The following is a 21,107-nucleotide window of genomic DNA, read 5'->3' as shown; positions in this document are numbered from 1 at the left end:
GTGTATTTTAAGCTCCCTTTATTACTTTTTTAAAATATAATTTATTGTCAAACTGGGTTCCATACAACACCCAGTGCTCATCCCAACAATAGAACAGCACATTTTTTTTAACATTTATTTATTTTTGAGACAGAGAGAGACAGAACATGAATGGGGAAGGGTCAGAGGGAGGGAGCCACAGAATGGGAAACAGGCTCCAGGCTCGGAGCTATCAGCACAGAGCCCGACGCGGGGCTCGAACTCACGAACCGCGAGATCATGACCTGAGCCGAAGTCGGCCGCTTAACCGACTGAGCCACCCAGGCGCCCCAAACAGCACATTTTAAAAGCATAATATAAGGGTGGGGTGCCTGACTGGCTCAGTTCTGTCTCTTGATCTCTCAGTCATGAGTTCAAGCCCCACCATTGCCTATAGAGATTACTTTAAAAAAAAAGAAAAAAGAAAAAGGAGAATAAGAGACTTATTCTCTTAAGGAGAATAAGGAGACACGGGATCCGAAACGAGAATACAAGATTTCATCTCCCAAAGTAGTATCAGGTGGGGCAGGAAACCTGAAACTGAGCACATTAGGCTCCAATTTTAAACAGGACACTGCCAGGAATTTTTCTCAAACGGCAAAAATGCACTGTTCAAGAGTGTACACCCTGGGAGCGCCTGGGTGGCTCAGTCGTTAAGCATCTGACTTTGGCTCAAATCATAGTCTCCTGGTTCCTGAGTTGAGCCCCACATGGGATATGCTTGAGCCCAGCTTTGGGATTCTCTCTCTCCCTCTAGTTCATTTGCGCTCTCTCTCTCTCTCTCTCTCTCCAAAAAAAAAAAAAAAAAAAAAAAAAAAAGTACATACCCTGGAGGTGCACGGTTAAAACAAGGACAAACAAAACACCAGGTGCTTACACAGCTTAAGAAAAAAGTCACTTTTAGAACTCTTGTATGCCCTTCCCAGCCTTACCCCTCACTCCCCGTGGAGGAACCACCGTCCTGAATTTTGGGTCAATTACTTATTCTCTAATTTTCTCTCTTTCCATTTAATGGCAAAGTCTTCATTCAACAGAAATAAAATTCAGGTGTACAAATAACAGAAACCCGAGTCTCTTAATCAAGACGGAGTTTGGATCCCACTCAGCCAGTACTCCGCTCGCCCCCTAAGGGTGACGCCGAGGTACCGCGTGAATACTAACCTATTTTCTGAACCAAAAGAGCAATGACCCAATGATTTGCATACCCACAGTGCACTGCACCGATACCAGTTGAAAACAACAAAATTAAAAAATTCTTCCACTTGTATGTCTTAAAAGTAGACCCATACATACATATTATTCTAGAAAATTTTACTAGAGCATTGACTCTTGTAGTTAGTTAGTCACCATCAGTGAACCAGGAGATCATTTTACCCGAGTTGCGGGTTACGAGTAGCAGTTGTATACTCTGGTTTCTCTTCAGATCGTATAAATCTTTCGCCTTTTACTAAAGATTTCCGTGGAGAGGAACAATTCTGAGTCTTAAAACAATTTTTTGAGGCCTTGCACTAGCAAGGCTATATATTGTCGAAAAGAATAGATTGACCTTTTCCTTTGCTTAGGAGTAGGTAAGAGTTTTGTTTAACTTATTTTAACTGCAGTTAGCGTGTTTTATTTTAGTTGCTTTTTACGCGTATAATATCTGAGATTTCATGTTTGTTTCGTGTTCTGTTTAATTTCTAGAAACAGCTCTTTTGGGTTTTGAGGTAGTTTTTTTTTTTTTTAAAGCGTTTGTCCTTTACGTGGGTGGTATCTTCGGGCGGAAAAAAGAAGTTGGGTACATAATTAAGGGAAAGAAAGGTGTGTGAGGCTTATTGGGTTTATATATTTAACCTACAAATCTAAGCTCTTCAATGTAAAGCCAAAATAGGACATTAGAAATTTTACATTTTTATGATGGTGTAGTTTCTTCTCCACTTTATACGTAATTTACTTTGAGAGAGAAAAATACGAGCGAGTAGAGGAGGGAACAGAATCTCAAGCAGGCTCAATGGCCGCCCAGGTGCAGGGCTTTATCCCCCCAATGGTAAGATCGTGACCTGAGCTCAGAACCAAGAGTCAGACGCCTAACTAATTGAGCCGTGCAGGCGCCCCTTGCCCTTTGTAATTTTCAATTAGTATTAGCTGCTTTGCAATGAAGTGCTCAACCAGCATGATGGAACTAATGGTATTGGGCAACACAGCTCTTTATAGTATTACACTGTATGGACTGACTAATTTGTGGATCCATTCTCTCTTCACGGAGGTTTGGTTTCTTTCCTTAGATCTGGGTTGTTAAAATGACGTTACTCACAGGGACCATGTGCAAGACTTTCTTTTCTTAATGTGTGGAATGGAACCACTGGGTCAGGGCAGGTAAGTGTAATAATTTGTTCCCCAAGTGAAGGTACCCGTTTACATTTCTGCCAATGGCATTTGTGTAGTTCGCATAGCTTCTCATCTTTACTGGTCTTTGGTATGCTGACTTTAATTTTTGCCCGTCTAGTGGAACTAATACCTGACAGTGGTTTTTTGGCTTTTTGGGTTCTTTTGTTTTGTGTTTTATTTTGAGAGAGAGAGAGAGAGAGAGCGAGCCTGAGAGAGCAGGGGAGAGGGGCAGGGGGAGAGAGAGAATCCCAAACAGGGTACATGCTCATTCAGAGTCTTAAGATGGGGCTTGATCTCATGATCCTGGGATCATGACCTGAGCTGAAATCGTCATTCGGTCGCTTACACTACTGAGTCAGGTGCCCCTGACAGTTTTAACACCACCTTTAGACTGTAGAGTCTAAATGGTAATTCTTTGTTGGTTAACTTCTTTCAGGTGAATAGCTTCCCTTTCCACTCTTCTTTTGTGTCTTGGTGAACTGTTCTTAATTTTAATGTTGTCAGATTGATTTTTTTCTTCATTCTGATTTGTGCTTTTTAAAAGTGTTTTGTTTAATAATTTACTACCTCAAGCTATTTAGGAAACTCTCTTTTCAAGTTATGTCTTTCATATTTAAGTCCTTGATTAATCTGGAACTGAATTTTAGTGCATAGTGTGAAGTATGGATCAATTTTTATCCCTCACCCCCTCCCCACTGACAGTTGTCCTGCACTATGTATTGATTGATGTCTCCTTTCCCCACTAGATCTTCTTTGACAACTTTGACATACATCAGCTCTCCTTATATGCCTGGGAATGTTTCTGGGCTCTGTCTTTTTCCTAAACCAGTCGATTGAGGTATGATTGCATAGGAAAAGCCGTATGTATTTAATGTATACAATTTGATGAGTTTGGAGGTAAGTATACATCCATGAAACCATCACCACAGTCAATGCCATAAACTTTGTGGGCTCTCTAGTCTGTTCCATGGGTGTAATTTGTCTTTCCTTGAGCTAATATCATACAGGACTAACTTGGCTATCCTTTGATCTTTCAAAAATGTTTAAGGGGCCTGAGTGAGTCAGTTGAGTGAGCAACTCTTGATTTCGGCTCAGGTCATGATACTAGGGTTGTGGGATCAAGTCTTTTGTCAGGCTCTCACTGAGTGTGGAGACAGCTTTGGATTCTGTCTCTCTCTCCCCCTCTCTCCCTCTCCCCCTCTCCACTTCTCACACCCCCTCTCTCAATAATATTTTTTTCGAAGTTTAAAATTGCCTTGTTGATTTCTATGAAAATTCCTGTTGGATCTGAATTAAATCTGTAAATTAATTAGGGAGAATTGAATCTTCATTTTCTACATGGTCATGATTTCTCTCTCCATATGTGTAAGTTTTTTTTTAGTATCTTTCAATAAAAAATGTTAAAAATGTCTACTAAAGATTTTGCACCCTTTGTTATTTTTTCCTTTTTTCCCCTACCCTTTGTTAATTTTTTTTTTCAACGTTTATTTATTTTTGGGACAGAGAGAGACAGAGGATGAACGGGGGAGGGGCAGAGAGAGAGGGAGACACAGAATCGGAAACAGGCTCCAGGCTCTGAGCCATCAGCCCAGAGCCTGACGCTCACGGACCGCGAGATCGTGACCTGGCTGAAGTCGGACACTTAACCGACTGCGCCACCCAGGCGCCCCATACCCTTTGCTAATTTTTAAAGTTGCATTTCTTAATTGTACATTGCTCTTGTACATGAATGTAGTTGACTCTTGGGGCACCTGGCTGGCTCAGTTGGTAGGTAGAGCATGCAATTCTTGATTTCTGGGTCCTGAGTGAAAGCCCCATATGTGGGTGGAGTCTAAAAAAAAGTGTAGTTGACTCTTGTATAGGATTTTATACCTGGCAATCTTGCTTGACTCTTGCATTAACTCTAATAAGTTGTGTGTAGATTATTTTGAGTTTTCTATTTACAAGATATATTATCTGAGTTCATTTCTTCCTTTCTACTATTTAGATATATATTTTCTTTTTAAAAAATGTTTTAAATGTTTATTTTTGAGAGAGAGCGCGCGTGTGTGTGAGCTGGGGAAGGGCAGAGAGGGAGGGAGATACAGAATCCAAAGCAGGCTCCAGGCTCTGAGCTGTCAGCACAGAAACTGATGTGGGGCTCGAACCCATGAGCCATGAGATCATGACCTGAGCTGAAGTCAGACGCGCTAACCAACTGAGCCACCCAGGAACCCCTAGATATATATTTTCTTATTGAGCAGCCAGCATATACAATGTTTATTGTATAATGTATATTGTATAATGTTAAGTAGAAATGATAGTGGAACTTTAAAAAATACATATATACACACACATATACACACATATATGTGTGTGTGTGTATATATATATATATATATATATATTTTTTTTTTTTTTTTTTTTTTTTTTTTTTAGAGCAAAAGCAGGGGAGGGGTAGAGAGAGGGGGACAGAGGATCTGATGTTGGCTCTGCACTGACAGGCTGATAGCAAGCCCAATATAGGGCTTGAACTCACAACCGTGAAATCATGACCTGAGCCAAAGTTGGATGCTCAATCAACTGACACACCCAGGTGCTCCAGAAATGATAGTGAAACTTTTTTTTGTGAGAGAGAGAGAGAGTGCGCGCGCAAGCAAGCGAGTGAGCTTGGGGGAGAGGGGCAAAGGGAGAGAGAGAGAATCCTAAGCAGGCTCCACCCTCAGTGCAGAGCCCGGCTTGGGGCTGAATCCCATAACTTTGGGATCCTGAACTGAGCCAAAATCAAGAGTCAGATGCTCAACCAACTGAGCCACTCAGGTGCCTCTGATTTTTCTTTGAGATTTTTAATGTGGTGAATGGCATTGAGTTATTTCCAAATGTTAAGCCAATCTTGCATTTCTAGAATAAATCTGTCTTAGCTTGGGCTGCTACGACAAAATACCATAAACTGGGTGGCTCAAACAACAGAAATTTATTTCTCACAGTTCTAAGGGAGTGGAAGTCTGAGATCAGAGTGCCAAATGATAGCTACTGCCCTTCCCCTTCCCCCAGGTTGCAGACAATTAGCTTTTTGTATCTTCTTCACACAGTGAAAAAAGAGCTAGCTAGTTCTCTGTCCTCTTATAAGGGCACTGATCCCATTTATGAAGTCTCCACCCCCATGACCTAATTACCTCCCAGAGGCCCTACTTCCTATACCATCACACTGGGATTGGGTTTCAACAAATTCATTTGGGGGTGGGGGACACAAACACCCAATCCACAAAACCCAACTAATCACACTATATTTTTAAACATTGTTGGACTCAGTTTGCTGATATTGTGATTAGACTTTTATATTAAAATTCTCTAACGGGATTGACCAGTAAAAATATTACTTAATTATTGTGCCTTTGTTTTATTATCAAGGATATAGAAATTTATAAGATGAGCTGGAAAGTATTCTTTCCTCCCTCACCCCCCTCCACCTTAACCTCTGGGAGAGTCTATATCACCTTGGAATGATCTAGATGTTCCTTGATGTTTGCCAGCAAAGCCATTGAGGCTTGATGTTTTGCCAGTAATTCTTGTCTTTTTTGTTATATGACATTCAGGTTTTCTATTTCTTCTTGAGTCAGTTTTTTTAAGTTTTTTTTTTTTTTTTTTTCCCCAACGTTTTTATTTATTTTTTTGGGGACAGAGAGAGACAGAGCATGAACGGGGGAGGGGCAGAGAGAGAGGGAGACACAGAATCGGAAACAGGCTCCAGGCTCTGAGCCATCAGCCCAGAGCCCGACGCGGGGCTCGAACTCACGGACCGCGAGATCGTGACATGGCTGAAGTCGGACGCTTAACTGACTGTGCCACCCAGGCGCCCCAGTTTTTTTAAGTTTTATAAACATGGATATGCAAGTTATATACATATATCTAAGTTATATCTAGGTTTATGTATATAATATGTACATTTTCTGCAGTTTTAAAATTTATTGGCATGCAGTTGTTGATACTATTCTCTGTCATTTGACTCTGCTCTATCTGTAATGTCCTTTTTTCATTCCCAATATTATTTATTTATGCCTTCTCTTTTTTTGACCTTGTACATCTGTCAGAAGTTGTCAATTTTACTAGCTTTTTTCCAAAGAACCAAATTTGGAGTTTGATGATCCTCTCTAGTGTGCATCCGCCCCACTACCCACTAATTTCTGGTTATATCTTCAGTATACTCTTGTGTACTTTTTTGGTAGTTTATTGTTTCAAGAGGAATTTTTATGTTGTTCAACAAGCTAATTTAAAAATTCATTTAGGGGGAGCTTGGGTGGCTCAGTTGGTTGAGTGTCCAGCTCTTGATTTCAGCTCAGGTCATGATCTCACAGTTTGTGGGATCAAGCCCTGTGTCAGACTCTGCACTGACAGTGTGGAGCCTGCTTGGGATTCTCTCTCTCTCCTCTGACCTCCCCGCCCCTCATGGGCATGCATGCGTGCCCACATGCACTCTCTCTCAAAACAAATAAACTTTAAAAAAAAATTCAATTTGGAAAAGAAAATGGCCTACACTATCACAGTGATAAATTTGTCACTATACCTAGTTTCTCATGTTCCACTGGATGTTATCCTTGTTTTGCTTTTCCTAGAAGCCTCTAACACCCTAGTCTTATCCTTCCTTGTATCCCTGGCCAACACCAGGAAAATAGTATGTCCCAGGAAATGTGGAAGGAAGCAATAGGAGGAAGATAATCTCCCATTAAGTGGCTTCAAGAGGAGCCAGTCCTCTCTGTGAGAAAACAGCGATTTCTCCCTGCCTGCCTCACAGGATGTCATGAGAAAAGCAGACAAGAGAGGATGGATACGAAAAGGAAATGTTTAAAAGTGATATGCAAAATAAAGCATTGCTCTAATCTTCCAAAACTAGACAGTAACACAGAGGCTCAGCAATGTTGGGAGGAGGGTCACCTCAAGGCCTAGAAGCACTCCCCTCAGCACTCCCTGGGATCTCACACCAGCAAGCACTGATGGCCTCTTCTTTCAGAAGGCCCCCTACAAGACCCCTGTACCGTCCAGCCCCAGGAGGGTCTCCAGAACACATAGCAATTCGAATTATAAATTCGAATGTTCACCTTTCTGGAACATTTGGGTTTTTGCCTAGGGGAGCCCCTTCCCTGTCAATAGAGCAGCCTCTTCATTTCCTCAAGGGTATTTTACCTCCTGAGGTAACAGGGGACTTTCTGATCCGTTCTCTTTCTCTCTAATGTATTTATTCAGCCATTTATTATGAGATATTTATTTGGGCATTTTAAAAAAGGTTTTATTTAAATTCCACTTGGTTAACATACAGTGTCGTATTAGTTTCAGGTGTACAATATAGTGATTCAGCACTTTCGTACATCACTCTGTGCTCATCAGGACAAGTGCACTCCTTAATCCCCATCACCTATTTAACCCATCCCCCCCACCTCCCCTCTGGTATCCATCCCTTTATTCTCTATAGTTAAGAGTCTGTTTCTTGGTTTGCCTCTTTCTTGTTTATTGCTTATTTGTTTTGTTCCTTAAATTCCACATTTGAGTGAAATCATATAGTATTTGTCTTTGACTTATTTTGCTTAGCATAATACTCTAGTTCCATCCATATCATTGCAAATGGCAAGATTTCACTCTTTTTTATGGCTGAATAATATTCCATTGTGTATATAGATCACATCTTCTTTATTCATCAGTCCAATGGACACTTGGTCTGTTTCCATAATTTGGCTATTGTAAATAATACTTCTATAAACCTCAGAGTGCATGTATCCCTTTGAATTAGTATTTTTGTATTCTTTGGGTAAATACGAGTAGTGCGATTGCTGGATCATAGGGTATTGCTATTTTTAACATTTTTGAGGAACCTCCATACTGTTTTTCAGAGTGGCTGCACCAGTTTGCATTCCAGCCAACAGTGCACAAGGGTTCCCCTTTCTCCACATCCTTGCCAACACCTGTTGTTTTTTGTGTTCTTGATTTTAGCCCTTCTGACAGGTGTGAGGTGATATCTCATTGTACTTTTGATTTGCATTTCCCTGATAATGAGTGATGTTAAGCATCTTTGCATGTGTCTGTTGGCCATCTGGATGTCTTATTTAAAGAAATGTCTGTTCGTGTCTTCTGCCCATTTTTTAATTGGATTATTTGTTTTTTGGGTGTTGAATTTTATAAATTCTTTATATATATTTTGGATACTAACCCTTTATCAGATAAGTCATTGGCAAATATCTTCTCCCATTCCATAGGTTGCCTTTTAGTTTTGTTGATTGTTTCCCTCACTGTGCAGCTTTTTATTTTGATGTAGCCCCAAGAGTTTATTTTTGCTTTCATTTTCCTTGCCTCAGGAGACCTATCTAGAAAAAAGTTGTTATAGTTGAGGTCAGAGAAAGTACTGCCTGTGCTTTCTTCCAGGACTTTTATGGTTTCAGGTATCATATTTAGATCTTTCATTCATTTGGAATTTGTTTTTGTATATGGTGTAAGAAAGTGGCCCAGTTTCATTCTTTTACATGTTGCTGTCCAGTTTTCTCAGTACCATGTGTTGAAGAGGCTGTCTTTTTCCTATTGGATATTCTTTTCTGTTTTGTCGAAGATTAATTGACCATAATATTGTGGGTTCATTTCTGGGTTTTCTATTCTGTTCTATTGATCTATGTGTCTGGTGTGTGTGTGTGTGTGCATGCGTGTGTGTGTGCACGCCAATACCATACTATTTTGATGACTACAGCTTTGTGATATAACTTGAAGTCCGGAATTGTGATGCTTTCAGCTTTGCTTTTTTTTTTTCAAGTTTTCTTTGGCTATTTTGGGTCTTTTGTGTTTCCATACAAATTTTAGGATTATTCAGTTTTGTGAAAAATGCTGTTGGTATTTTGTTAGGAATTGCATTAAATGTGTAGATTGCTGTGGGTGATACAGACATTTAATAATAATCGCTCTTCCAGGGTGCCTGGGTGGCTCAGTCTGTTGAGCGTCTGACTTTGGCTCAGGTCATGATCTCATGGCTCTTGAGTTCGAGCCCAGCGTCGGGCTCTGTGCTGACAGCTCGGAGCCTAGAGCCTGCTTAGGATTCTGTGTCTCCCTCTGTCTCTACCCCTCTCCTGCTCATGGTGCTGTCTCTGTCTCTCAAAAATAAATAAATGTTTAAAAAATTTTAATGATATTCTTCCAATTCATAAGCATGGAATGTCTCTCTCCATTTCTTTGTGTCTTCAATTTCTTTCTTCAGTGTTTTATAGTTTTCAGAGTACAGATCTTTCACCTCTTTGGTTAGGTTTTTTTCCGATGTATCTTATTATTATTACTTTTTTTCCCCTTTTCCTTTTTCCAGCTGGCACATTTATTAGCATTAAACACAAGACACTTCTCTTCCCTGACCCCAGGAAGCCATGCCCACAAAGTCTCAGGCTCCTGAAGTAGGGTCCCTCTGCCCCATTTCTGAAATAACTTCTCAGGCTTTGGCAGTGAGCTGCTGAATCTTCTGGCATGAAGCGTGACAGCATGCTTTCCCTGCAGAGCTGGCTAGATTTCCTCCAGTTGGCTGGTAAGGAAGTCTATCTTCCTCTTGAAAGAGTCCCTGAAATCCTCAGCTGTCTTTTCTACATAGTAGCCTCTTCCCACATCAATGAGTACATGTTCCACATCATGTCACCTCCCAAGGACATACATAGAACTCATCAGTGGGAGGAGTAATTCTTCCCCCTCATTGTTCTTGTTACAGCATGTTCAAACAGTCCGCAGCTTCCACATACTTGGTCTGCCCCACCTTGAGCTGGGCAATGGACGAGGACAAGAACTCCAGTTCTTGGTCCAGTTTTTTTCCTTCCTTCCTTCCTTCCTTCCTTCCTTCCTTCCTTCCTTCCTTCCTTCCTTCCTTCCTTCCTTGTTTATTTTATTTTTGAGAGAGAGAGAGTGTGTGAGCAGAAGAGGGGCAGAGAGAGGAGAGGGAGAATCCCAAGCAGGCTCTGCACTGTCAGAACAGAGCCCGATTCACAGCTCAAACTCACGAACCATGAGATCATGACCTGAGCTGAAATCAAGAGTTGGATGCTTAACTGACTGAGCCACCCAGGTGCCCCTTGGTCCAGCTTGTTCTTGAGCATTTATAGCTGTAGCAGGTTCAGCTGGGTGATGTTAACTGACTACACCATGTTGGGAAGGAGGACTAACTATCTTATTTTTGGTGCAGTTATAAAATGGGATTGATTACTTCATTTCTCTTTCTGCTGCTTCATTATTGGTATATAGAAATTGGTGTATAGAAAGTCTACATTGATTTTGTATTCTACAACTTTACTGCATTTGTTTATCAGTTCTAGCAGTTTTTTGGTGGAGACCTTCAAGTTTTCTACGTATAGTATCATGTTATCTGCAAATATCTTGCACTTTATTTCATTTTGTTGTGGGAGCTGTGGCTAGGACTTTCAGTACTATGTTGAATAAAAGTGGTGAGAGTGGACACCACTTTTTCCTGACTATAGAGGAAAAGCTCTCTGTTTTTCCCCATTTAGGATGATATTACCTGTGAATTTTTTTATAAATGGCTTTATTATATTGGGGGATGTTCCCTCTAAACCTAATTTGTTGAGGGTTTTTGCCATGAATGGATGTTGTACTTTGTTAAATGCTTTTTCTGCATCTATTGAAATGATATTGTTCTTATCCTTTCTGTTATCGATGTGATGCACTACATTGATTGATTTGTGAATATTGAACTATCCTTGCAACCCAAGAGTATATCCCTTTGATTGTGATGAGTGATTTTTTTAAGGTTTTGTTTATTTATTTATTTTGAGAGAACACATGTGCACTTGTGAGCAGGGGAAGGACAGAGGGAGAGAGAATCTTAAGCAGGCTCCGCGCTCAGCACCAAGCCTAATGCAAGGCTCCATCCCACGACCCTGGGATCATGACCTGAGCCAAAATCAAGAGTCAGACATCCAATCAATTAAGCCATCCATGCGCCCCTTGGTGAATGTGTTTTTTAATGTATTGTTGGGTTCAGTTTGCTAGTATTTTGCTGAGGAGTTTTGCATCTATGTTCATCAGAGATTTGGCCTGTGGTTCTCTTTTTTTGTGGTGTCTCTATCAGGTTTTGGTATCAGGGTGATGCTGGCCTCATAGAATGAATTTGGAAATTTTCCTTCTTTTTCTATTTTTTGGAGTAGTTTGAGAAGAATAGGTATTGTTAAATATTTGGTAGAATTCACCTGTGAAGCCAACTAGTCCTGGATTTTTTTTTTTTTTTTTTTTTTTTGAGAGCTAGCATGAGTGGGAGAGGGACAAAGAGAGAGGAGGACAGAGGATCTGAAGCAGGCTCCACACTGACAGCAGCAAGCCTGATGGGGGGCTCAAACTCACAAACTGCAAGATCACGACCTGAGCTGAAGTTGGATGCTCAATTGACTGAGCCACCCAGGGGCCCCTGGACTTTTTTTTTTTTTTTTTTTAAGTTTATTTATTTAATCTCTTGACCCCGAGACCAAGTGTCACACGCTCTTCCAACTGAGCCAGCCAGGTGACTCAAATTTGTTCTTTATTTTGTTAGTTATTTATTTATTTAAAAATATTTTAAGTAATCTCTACACCCAACATGGAGCTCAAACTTACAACCCAAGATCAAGAATTGCATACTCTACCAACTAAGCCAACCAGGTGTTCCATGGTTCTGGACTTTTGCTGGGGGTTTTTCATTACTGATTCAATTCCTTTGCTCATTATTGGTCTGTTCAAAATTTTTTTTCTGCTTTAGTTTTGGTAATTTATATGTTTTTAAGAATTTATCAATTTCCTCTAGGTTGTCCAATTTTGTTGACATATAGTTTTCATAATCTCTTTTAATTGTTTGTATTTCTGTGATGTTGGTTGCTATTTCTCCTCTCTCATTTGTGATTTTATCTATGTGGGTCCTTTCTCTTTTTGATAAATCTGGAATGAAGTTTATCAATTTTATTAATTTTTTCAAAGAATCAGCTTCTGGTTTCATTGACCTGTTCTTTTATTTATTATTTAAATGTTTATTTTTGAGAGAGAGAGTGCGCGGGGAAGGTGCAGAGAGAGAGGGAGACAGGATCTGAAGCGGGCTCTGAGCTGACAACAGTGAGCCTGATGCAGGGCTTGAACTCACAAACCATGAGATCATGAGCAGAGCCAAAATTGGATGCTCAACTGACTGATCCACCCAGGCACCCCTATTTATTATTTTTTTTAATGTAACTTCTGTGCCCAACATGGGGCTCAAACTTGTGACCCCAAGATCAAGAGTCACATGCTCTACCACCTGAGCCAGCCAAGTCTCCCCTGTTCTAATGTTTTTTCTAGTTTTTATATCATTTATTTCTGCTCTAATATTTTTTTCTTAGATTTTTTAAAAAAATTATTTACTTTTTGAGAGGGTGAGAGAGGGAGAGAGTATCCTAAGCAGGCACCGCACTGTTAGCATGGAGCCCTTTGCAAGGCTCAGACTCATGAACTGTGAGATCATGACTTGAGCTGAAATCAAGAGTCAGATGCTTAACCAACTGAGCCACCTACACACCCCTTCTGCTCTAATCTTTATTATTTCCTCCCTTCTGCTGGCTTTAGGCTCCCCCCCCCCCCACCCAGTTCCTTTAGGCATAAGGTTAGGTTGTTTATTTGAGATTTTTCTTGCTTCTTGAGGTAGGCCTGTATTATATGTACTTCCCTCTTAGAACCACTTTTGTTGCATCCCAAAGGTTTTGGACCATTGTATTTTCATTTGTTTCCATGTATCTTTTTTATTTCTTCTTTTATTTCCTGATTGACCCATTCATTGTTTAGTAGCATATTACTTAACCTCTATGTATTTGTGGTCTTTCCAGATTTTTTTCTTGTGATTGACTTCTAGTTTCATAGTATTGTGGTCAGAAAAGGTGCATGGTATGGCTTTGGTTTTATTGAATTTGTTGAGACCTGTTTTGTGGCCTAATATGTGATCTATTCTGGAGAATGTTCCATGTGCACTTGAAAAGAATTTGTATTCTGTTTTAGGATGGAATGTTCTGAATATATCTGTTAAATCCATCTGGTCCAGTATGTCATTCAGAGCCCTTGTTTCCTTATTGATTTTCTGTTTAGATGATCTGCTTATTGATGTAAGTGGTGTGTTAAAGCTTCTACTATTATTGTATTATTATCGATTAGTTCCTTTATGTTTACTATTATTTTATGTATTCGGGTTCTCCGATGTTGGGTCCATAAATATGTACAGTTATTGTATCTTCTTGTCAGATTGTCCCCTTTATTATTATATAGTACCCTTCTTTGTCTTTTGTTACAGTCTTTGTTTTAAAGTCTATTTAGTTTAAACATAACAGACGCTTAAATATAGAGAACAAACAGAGGGTTACTGGAGGGGTTGTGGGAGGAGGGATGGGCTAAATAGGTAAGAGGCTTAAGGAATCTACTGAAAACGTTGTACCATGTGCTAACTAACTTGGATGTAAGTTATAAAAAATAAAGAAAGTAAAGTCTATTTTGTCTGATATATGGGGCACCTGGGTGGCTCAGTCAGTTAAGCATGTGACTCTTGATATTGGCTGGGATCATCATTTCACAGTTCATGAGATTGAGCCCCGTTTCTGGGGCTCTCTTTCCCAGATTGGGATTCTCTCTTTCCTCTCTCTCTGCCTCTTTCCCCTCTCATGCTCTCTCTCTCTCTCAAAATAAGTAAACATTAAAAATAAATAAAGTCTATTTTGTCCGATATAAGCATTGCTACTCTGGCTTTCTTTTGACATCCATTTGTATGGTAGATGCTTCTCCACCCCTCACTTTCAACCTGCAGGTGTCTTCAGGTCTAAAATGAATCTCTTATAGTCAGCGTATAGATGGATCTTGTTTTTTCTTTTTGTTTTTTTTTTTTTAATCCATTGTGGCACTCTATGTCTTTTGATTGGAGCATTTAGTCCATCTACATTCAAAATAATTATTTGTTACTAAATTTTGTTTATTTTGAGAGAGAGAGAGTGTGTGCATGTGTGTAAATGGAGAATGGGCAGAGAGAGGGAGAGAGAGAATCCAAAGTAGGCTTAGCTGGGCTGACAGAGTGGAGCCCAGTGTGGGGCTTGAACCCATGAACTATGAGATCATGACCTGAGCCAAAGTCAAGAGTCAGATGCTTAGCTGACTGAGCCACCCAAGTGCTTCCATTCAAAGTAATTATTGATAGATATGTTTTATTGCCATTTTATTACTTGTTTCATGGTTATTTCTGGAGATTTTTCTCTGATTCTTTCTTATCTTTCTCTCATGGTTTGTTTATTTTCTTTAGTGATATATTTAGATTTCTTTCTCTTTATTCTTTGCATATTTATTTGTAATTTTTTAAATGTTTATTTTTGAGACAGAGTGTCAGAGGGGGAGGGGCAGAGAGAGAGGGAGACACAGAATCTGAAGCAGGCTCCAGGCTCCGAGCTGTCAGCGTGCAGTCCAACGCGGGGCTTGAACTCACGAACTGTGAGATCATGACCTGAGCTGAAGTCAGACGCTTAACTGACTGAGCCACCCAGGCACCCCTATTTGTAAATTTTTTTTAACATTTATTTATTTTTGAGACAGAGACAGAGCATGAGCAGGGGAGGGTCAGAGAGAGAGGGAGACACAGAATCCGAAACAGGCTCCAGGCCATGAGCTGTCAGCCCAGAGCCCGATGCGAGGCTCGAACTCACAGACCGCGAGATCATGACCTGAGCCAAAGTTGGACGCCCAACCGACTGAGCCACCCAGGCACCCCAGGTGCCCCTATTTGTAATTTTTTATTGTTTACCATTAGGTTTGTATATAACATCTTCTGCATACAGTGGTCTATATTAAGTTAATGGTTGTTTAAGCTTGAACCCATTCTTTAGTTCTCTCCATGTTTTTCATATATGTTGTCATATTTTATATCCTCTTTTTTTTTTTTGAAAGCGTGAAAGAGCAGGGTCGAGAGGGAGAGAGAGAGAGAGAGAGAGAGAGAATGAGAATCCTAAACAGGCTGCACACTCAGCATGGAACCCAATGCAGGGTTCAATCCCATGACTCTGGGATCATGACCTGAGCTGAAATCAAGAGTCAGATGCTTAACCGACTAAGGCACCCAGATGCTCCATCTTTTTTTTGTTGTTGTTGTTATGAGGTCCTTGACTGATTTTTTTTATAGAAGTATTCATTTTAATTGCTTTTGTGTTTCCTATCTTCATACTGTCACTTTTGGTCTTCCTTTTCCATTCACAGAGTCCCCTTTAGTATTTCTTGCAGAGCTGGTTTCATGCTCATGAACTCCTTTAATTTTTTGCTTCTCTGTGAAATTCTTTATTTCTTCTTTTATTTTGAATTTTAACTTTGTTGGATAGAGTATTCTTAGCTGCAGATTTTTTCCCACTTAGCACTTTAAATATATCATGCCAGTTTCTTCTGGCTTGGAGAATTTCTGCTGAAAAATTTGCTGATAGCCTTAGGGATTTTCCCTTGTAAGTAATTGTCTTCATTTTCCTTGTTGCTTTTAAGATTTTTTCCTTATTACTATATTTTGCCAGTTTAATTATAATATGTCTGGGTGTGGGTCTGTTTTTGTTGATTTTGAGGGGAGTTCTCTGTGCCTTCTGGATCTGAGTATCTGTTTCCTTCCTCAGATTAGGGAAGGTTTCAGCTATTATTTCTTCAGATAAATTTTCTGCTTCCTGTTCTTCTGGGACTCCTATAATATGAATGTTATTACATTTGATGGAGTCACTGAGTTCCCTAAGTCTATTCTCATGTCCCATAATTCTTCTTTCTCTCCTTTGTTCAGCTTCATTATTTTCCATTATTTTGTCTTGTCACTAATTCATTCCTCTGCTTCTTCCAGCCTGCTGTTCATTGCATCAAGCCTGTTTCCAATCTTTTTTTTATTATACTCTTCATCTCTGATTCTTTTTGAACTCTTTTGCCTCTGTGGTAAGGGTCTCACTGAAGTCTTCCATTCTTTTCTCAAGCCCAGTGAATATCCTTAGGATTGTTGTTTTAAATTCTCCACCAGGCTTGTTACTTATATCTGTTGCACTTAGATCTCTGGTCGTGGCCTTATCTTATTCTTTCATTTGGAATAATTTCCTCTGCCTTAGCATTTTGTCTAAGTCTCTGCCTTCTTCTGTGTGTTAGAAAAGCCAGTTATGTCTCCTGCTCCTGAGAGTAATGGCTTTATGAAGAAGAGATCATGTAGTGTCCAGAGCCTGGCACTTCAGGGAGTACCTCTGGTGCTGCATTCAATCTGCTATAGTGTTTTGGCTGCTCTAATCTTCAGGCCAGTCATCTGCAGAGGCTCTCCTTGCCTGCAGTGGGCAGTGTTTGGTCCCTGGCCTAAATGTGGTGGGCTTTAACAAGGTGTGCTCTGGTCTGCTTGTAAAATGAGACCTGTCACCACCTCTACCAGAACTAAGGCCCCTCAGAACTCTTTGGTTGGGAGATATGGTGTAGACAGGGGTTTGTGCTGATCTAGGGAAGGGGCCCACTGTGCTGGCACTGAGAAGGATGGTCCTACCAGAGCACAGGGAGGTGGGACTTGGTGTAAGCAAGTTAGGTAGCCAGTGTCCATGCTGCACTTTTTCATGCAGGTGGCTCTGTGTTTATTCTGGGGGAGGGGGAATGGCACTAGCCAGCTCCTTTGTTCTCCATCTCTCTCTTTGAACAGTGTCTCTCAGGGGCACACTCCAAGAAGGGTAAAGAATCTTCCTTTGTACCCCAGGTGCTCTTCAGATTGCTATTTCCTCACTGTCTGCCCATGGGTTGTTTGCCTGCCTTCTTTCCAGGAGCAGCCTGGATAACTCTGCACTGCAGCCCAATCCAACCCACTGACACTTCAGATTCAGGATTTAAGCCTCACTGGTTGAAATAATTCACAAAATTCAACCCCTCTCGCTTTCTAAGCCAATGGCTATGGGGAAATGCTCTCCTTGTGTGTTCCTCTGTGTGTTCTTTTCTCTAGCCCTTCTCCACGACCACATGTCCTTCCCCTCTACAGCACCTGTGATCTGTTTCTCCCCTAAACCACATCTCCACTCTTCCTACCTTCTCCGGTGTGGTCTCTACTCCCCCTTTAGTTGTGGAGTTTGTTTTGTCAATCTTCAGGTTGATTTCTGGGGTATTGAGGATGATTTGATAGTTACCTAGCTGTGTTCATGGGACAAGGCAAGCCTAGGGTCCTCCTACTCTGCCACCATCATTCCCCCTCTCTGACACTTCCTCTTGATGAAGAGACCAAAAAGCACTTAAGTTTATTCTCCTAAGGCTCCTGTTACACTGTCATCCTTCATCCACTCATTCTACAAACATTTTCAAGACTTTGATCAAAGACGTAATTTAATATTTTTTCTCATGACCCCCACATATTGAAAGAGTTTTGCCCACTGCATTTATCAAGTAAAAATTTATTCATTTCCATTTGTAATTAATCAAAAGCGTATTTGACCACCAGCCAGAGTTCTGATTAGCATGAGAATAGAGTGCTATCCCAGAGCGAGTCTAATACCAGCCTAAGTTGGGGAGGACCATGGGGAGGGACACAGCCATGGACATGTAACTGGGGCCCAAGGGTGCAAGAGCACTTGGCTCTGGGGATTCAAACAGACCAGGCTCAGCCACTCACTGCTGATAAAATACAGAGGCAGAGAGAAGAGTGGAAGTGGAACAAGAAAGGAATTTATTTCAGTGAGGCCAACACCAGGAAGACAGTGGACTAGCATCTCCAAAGTGTTGAAAATGCTTGCACTTCGTAAGGCAAATGTGGGACTAAGGTTGGTACATGCAGGTGGGTAGTACAGGTCCATTATTGTCTTGGGGTCAGTCAAGGGTGAGGTCTCGCTGGCACAGAGCAGTCCCTATTGCTTGAGGGGATAGTTTTAGTTCCCATCAAGGGATGCTTTGCCCACAGAGTCTTTTGCCTGAGTTAAGAGAGAAGCTGGAAATAATTTAATCAATTAGAAAGTTCAGACTGAGGTCAAAATAGAGGTAGTTGAAGACCTCTTTCAGACATGTTGAAACACCTCCCAACTCCGAAACACCTTCTCCTTGCTGTGTCCTCAGCCCTAGGCTGGCAACCATTGGCCTCTCATTTGCACACTGTGGGGCAGACAAAAGTTCAGGTAGTACAGTTGTGGCAAGAGGGTGAAAGTGGGTGGGGAGATGTGGGTTCTTGTCCCAGCTGTGTGACCTCCTCCTGTTACGGGTACCCTCTCCAGGGCTTGAATTTCCCCATCTGTCTGGGGATGGCCTGAGTTAGGTAATCTCCAGGTTTCCCTCCAGGCTGTGACTTTTTATGATGCTAAACCCTAGGCTCAGGAAAGTGGAGATAAGAGTGTGACAGAAACAAACAGCCTGTGATTGTAACTGCCCCTGCCTTTGGTTCCACAGCTGGTCCCACTAGGCCTGTCAGAGACGCTGCTCCCTATGGAGATGAAAAACCCCACAGGGCCACAGCAGGACCGTATGGTCATGCCAAGATGGCCAGGTTGGACATGCTGGTGCATGCTTATACACGTGCACACTTGCACACACACACATAGTGCACACACCTGTGTATAAATACACACAAACGTGCATGTGCCCATTCATCTACAAATGCATGTGTACGCACACACACATATGCACAAACACACTCATCCCAAGTGCTGCATGCTACACAGCACCACCAAGTTTGCAGACCTGCCCTCTTCTCTGCTCTAGCTTGCCAGCTACTATTTCTTGGGGTTTGTCTGTGAGGCTGGGGTGGAGCATCCTGCTGGCCCAGATGTGTCAGCCTCTCTGGGTGGGGCTGAGCCCACAGGTCTGCAGCCTGCTTTTCAAGAGCAGAAATCAGGCACAGGATGCAGGCTTTCCTCTGTAAATGTGCTGCTTTGGGTCTCTGTTGGTTCCCATTTGCTAATATCACATTAATCTTTATTTTCTTCAGTATCGGCCACAGGGTAATGGAACCCAGCAAAATGGGGACTCACATTGCTGATGGGTAGGAGAAGGGGAGAGAGGGAATGGGACAGGGGTGGGGGGGGCATGGTGGACAGACAACAGGCAGGTGAGAGCAGCTGACTCCATTTTGGCCCATCATTCACATCTGTATCCCCTCATTTACCCTGTACCTCCTGGGCTCAAGAGATGTTTCTTGAAAGGATAAATTATTGCCCAACTAGATGTGACACAAAGACACAAAAGGAGGGAGGCTGGTAGGAGAGGGGAGATGAATAAACCTAAGCCAGGGAGGACAGGCCTGGGGGGGGGAGCTTTTCTTTTCACATGGTAATTAAAAGGGGGTTGTACTGACACTGTAGGACTTGGTAAGAACATTAAATTGTGAACATGGCATTTCTTTTCCTTCCTATCTTCTCTTGAGATAAAATCTGTCCCTGTTATGCTGTGATCCTGGGCGATCTCTCTCAGAGCCTCAGTTTTCCCATCTCTAAGCTGGGCCTTCCTTCCCCTCAAAGGGTCATCATGAAGTGAAATAATGGAATAAGAATGGTGCTTTGGAAAACAAACATATGTGCCTTATTACATGGATGATGTGCCCACATTAGAGTGGAAAGACAGGGCAGCCTGGGTGGCTCATGAGCCATGAGATCATGACCTGAGCCAAGATCAAGAGTAGAATACTCAACTGACTGAGCCACCCAAGTGCCCCAACAGTGTTTTATCTAGAGTTTAATTTTTATTTTATTAAAAAAAATTTTTTAAAAATTTTTTAATGTTTATTTCTTTTTGAGACAGAGACAGAGAGTGAGAGGGGCAGAGAGAGGGGGGAGACACAGAATCCAAAGCAGGATCCAGGCTCTGAGCTGTCAGCACAGAGCCTGATATAGGGCTTGAACCCACAAACCCGGGAGATCATGACCTGAGCCAGAGTCAGACGTTTAACCTACTGAACTACCCAGCGGCCCTTCAGTTTAGTTTTTTTTAACACTTTTATTTTTCATTTAAAAATTTCCCAAATGCTAAGTATTTGTATGCATATGTTTTAGCTTCATTACTTGTTGCCTGGTGATTTAAATTTTTTAAAGATTTAGGGGTGCCTGGGTGGTGGTTTGTGAGTTCGAGCCCTGCATCAGGCTCTGTGCTGAAAGCTCAGAGCCTGGAGCCTGCTTCAGATTCTGTGTCTCCCTCTCTCTCTGCCCCTCCCCTGCTCACGCTCTGTCTCTCCCTTTCTCTCAAAAATAAATACACATTAAAAAAAATTTTTTTTTAATTTTTTAAAAAGATTTAGTTAATGTTCTTGAATAGGTAATACATCCCCAGGGCACACAATTTGCAAGGTTTACTGTGGCTTAGGCAGGTGGGATTCCTGGGTGAGCCTGTGCCTGGCTCATGCATGCATCCTGGGCCCACTTTGGGCAGAAGCAAAGGGTGGGAACTTGAGTGGGGATTTGGCCCAGAAACAGCAGGTTCACTCCCAGCCCTGGCTCCAGGGGCACTGTCCAGCCTGGCCAAGGAGAACTGGAAGGTCAGAGAAACAGGTAGACAGGGACCAGGGAAAAAGAAGGACACAGGGAAACAAGAAAAAGGCCTGGTGAGTGTTAAAAAGAAGACAACAGGCCCGTAATAGAGTCATTTATGCCAAGTCCCTCATTACCAAACCGAGACTTAACTTACAGTTTTGGCTCTCCTAGAAATGCAATCTTAAACCGGTCAATCAGAAATTATCAGATCAGCACTAGTGAGGTCATCTGCTTGATAGATAGACCCCTGTTATCTCCTAAAAGATAGGGACTTTGCCGCAA

At 41.5% G+C, this 21,107-nt stretch overlaps 1 non-coding gene across 1 annotated transcript; it reads left to right on the top strand.

Moving 5' to 3' along the window:
• The first annotated feature begins 1,421 nt into the window (after positions 1–1,421).
• On the top strand, positions 1,422–1,537 carry LOC123584493. The gene has a single exon (XR_006705461.1). It is a non-coding gene; the product is annotated as a U5 spliceosomal RNA (small nuclear RNA).
• Positions 1,538–21,107: the final 19,570 nt, after the last annotated feature.

Source organism: Leopardus geoffroyi, chromosome B3 (genome assembly GCF_018350155.1).
Source record: "Leopardus geoffroyi isolate Oge1 chromosome B3, O.geoffroyi_Oge1_pat1.0, whole genome shotgun sequence".
NCBI lineage: Eukaryota > Metazoa > Chordata > Mammalia > Carnivora > Felidae > Leopardus > Leopardus geoffroyi.
This window is presented reverse-complemented; position numbering and strand designations above follow the sequence as displayed.